Raw genomic sequence first — 3283 nt, forward strand, 5'->3', positions numbered from 1 at the left:
AAGAAGAAGAAGAAGAAGAAGAAGAAGAAGAAGAAGAAGAAGAAGAAGAAGAAGAAGAAGAAGAAGAAGAAGAAGAAGAAGAAGAAGAAGAAGAAGAAGAAGAAGAGTAAAGTAATATAGTAAGTTTCAGTAAAGTATAACGGATTTGAATGGAGGGAAAAAAAAACCTCACCCTTTCCTGCCTCTCAGAAGGAAAAATTAATTTAATACAGTGTAACAAGTATATCAATAAAAAGGAGTGAGATGTCCAGTTGAGTAAGGGGAGATAATCCTTAAATACATACAGTTACACACATATATATACATATATATTGTCAGTGAATCATAAATCCAGAAAAAAAAAATGCACTCTAAGTTATAGAGCAGTAAAGTATATAGATAAAGATGGACATGGCCGGTCTATGGGGTTACCTTGAGTTTCATGTCCATAAAGAGTGTAGCTTTACAGCATTTCTTGAGGCCCTAGGCCTATGGCTTCTAATAATAATAATAATAATAATAATAATAATAATAATAATAATAATAATAATAACAATAATAATAATAATAATAACAATAATAATAATAACTCGAATGTGGAATCTAAAAACAGAAACAATTCCTATTATAGTAGGTGCCTTAGGTATAATAAAAAAATATTCAGACAAATACATAACAAAAACACCAGGACTTACAAATATATATAACATACAGAAAATTGCACTACTGGGCACTGCACACATCCTACGCAAAACACTTTCAATACAGTAACCATAAGAGCATCACAGCAAACCACAGCACATACCCAAGGCACACAGAGCGGTAGTGAAGTGAAAGCACATTTAAAAATAAAACTACTGAATAATAATAACAATAATAATAATAATAATAATAATAATAATAATAATAACAGTAGTTTCAAATGTTGGCATAAGGCCAGCAATTTTGGGAGAAGGGTTAAGTTGATTACATCAACTCCAGTGTTCAACTAGTTCTTATTTTATTGACTTTGAAAGGCTGAAAAGCAAAGTCTACCTCGGCAGGATTTGAACTCAGAACATAAAGGTGGATGAAATGCCGCTAAGCATTTTGTTTGGTGTGTTAATGTTTCAACCATCTCACTGCCCTAATAATTAATAATAATGATAATGATAATAATAATAATAACAATACTTTCTACTGTAGGCATAAGGCCTGAAACTTTGCGGGAGGGGATTAGCTGATTACATTGACCCAGTGCTCAACTGGTACTTATTTTATCAGCCCCGAAAGGATGAAGGGCAAAGTTGACCCCAGCGACATTTGGACTCAGAATGTAAAGGCACATAAAATACTGCTAAGTAATTTACCTGGCCTGCAATAATAATAATAATAATAATAATAATAATAATAATAATAATAATAATAAAAGTGATTGTAGGATCCTAGAGATCCTACAATCACTGGTACAATAGTTGCCATGAGATTCCACATTTTTTCAATTTCTATTAGCAAGTCTTTATATTTACTGATCTTGTCAAAATCAATATAGCGGTGAAAGAATTTGACAAGATCAGTAGATATAAAGACTTGCTGATAGACATTGAAAAAATGTGGCACCTCAAGGCGACTACCGTACCAGTGATTGTAGGATCTCTAGGAATGATAAAAAAAGTTACTGAAACCTATTTGAAAATGATACCAGGCTTACTATCCCTACAGGAAGTGCAAAAAATCGTGCTAACTGGAACGACTCATGTACTGAGAAGAGCATTATCGCTGTGAAAACAACATCCACGAACATTCACGAATTTATTTTTTACATATATATTTTACCTGTAAATTTGCATGTGTAAACTGGGAATGCATACAATGAGCTTCTCTGCCCTAAGTGTACGGAAAATACTTGGCAAGAAATGGAATAAAATTTGAAGAAAGAAGAAAAAAAGAACATAATAATAATAATAATAATAATGGTGGTGATGATGATGATAATAATAATACATTCCCTTACCAAACCAAGTTGATTTTGGCCCCCAAATTGAGGAGCATGTTATATACATAGCATATAATATATAAACTTTTATGATGTCTTTTAAACTAATTCTTGAAAACATTTTTGCATAAGGGGAAATTTAGCTGCTGGCTAAAAACAAGCACATGCAGTTAGACATGGTAGAGTATATGAACTGAATGTCTAGCAAAACTTTAGTTCGGTCAGCGTCCTCTGTTCTACTTTCAGAATTCAAATCTAATTGGGTTCAATAAAACATAACATGCGGGAGAGATGCCGTGAGGGTGGTGGTGGTGGGGGGGCATGTTGTCATTGATGTTGATTTTAGTAATCAGCTACACAACCTTCCCTTTCCACTCCAACATGTTCTGGGCTTTGTGACGACAACAAAAGAAAATCAATATTAAGAACGAAAGAAAAGAGAGAAAGAAAACAATGGCCTAACTAATCAATCAGCTTTACCACGAGATGAGAAATGATTTAATAAAGCAAACGGCTACACTATGCAGTTATGCAGTTTATATGCAGAGTAATTACACACGGGGATTCTGCTGATGCAGCTGTAGAAATATATAAGGGAAAATAAGGAAAATAAAAAAATAATTTATTCTGCTAAAACAAGCAATGCAAATCGGTGAATGAGAATGTTATTAGTAGAGAAGGGTACTAGGAGATACTGTTAATGACTATGTAACTAAGCTAATGAAACCACACAAAAAAATTTTTAATAAAAAAGGGAAAATAGAAGGGATAAAAGAAACAGGAACACGTAATGAAATATGGCAGAATGAATGTATTATCATAGTAAATGTCTACATACTAAATATTTACTAGTAGGCGCAGGAGTGGCTATGTGGTAAGTAGCTTGCTTACCAACTACATGGTTCCAGGTTCAGTCCCACTGCGTGGCACCTTGGGCAAGTGTCTTCTTTAAATTTTCCTTATACAGATCCAGTATAATGTTTGGTCTCTGTCCAACCATTGCCATAGTTTGCTGATACCTGTGTTCGTTAAGCAACAGAGGATATACAATGGGCAAGATTTTTTCTTCATGTTCACATTTTAAAAAATACATCTTAGTGGAAATTAAGGATAAACCACTAGACACACCATATTCCAGTGTTGGTTTATGAAATTTTTATATTTGTAAGGCACTGATTATATTTACTGAGAATTTAATTACCCCCATTCTGTTTCTCTCAGTCTTTTTTTTTAAATGTGCATGTTAATTCAAAAGCTGATTGTACGAAATGCAGTCACTAAACTGACTTGTTTTCACCAGCTTGATAAATGGTGAAATAAATTAATATT

At 33.1% G+C, this 3283-nt stretch overlaps 1 protein-coding gene across 4 annotated transcripts in view; it reads right to left on the reverse strand.

The window, feature by feature from the left end:
* Positions 1 to 2843: 2843 nt before the first annotated feature.
* LOC106881662 (uncharacterized) overlaps positions 2844 to 3283 on the reverse strand; it is a 109127-nt gene continuing 108687 nt past the window's right edge. For 3 of the 4 annotated variants that reach the window (XM_052967382.1, XM_052967384.1, XM_052967385.1), the window contains one exon: positions 2854 to 2973. The gene's annotated coding sequence lies outside the window, so the exon portion shown is untranslated. Of the gene's footprint in view, positions 2974 to 3283 lie in introns of all 4 variants that reach the window. The other variant, XM_052967383.1, reaches the window with a different exon arrangement.

This window comes from Octopus bimaculoides, chromosome 4, assembly GCF_001194135.2.
Source record: "Octopus bimaculoides isolate UCB-OBI-ISO-001 chromosome 4, ASM119413v2, whole genome shotgun sequence".
Lineage (NCBI taxonomy): Eukaryota > Metazoa > Mollusca > Cephalopoda > Octopoda > Octopodidae > Octopus > Octopus bimaculoides.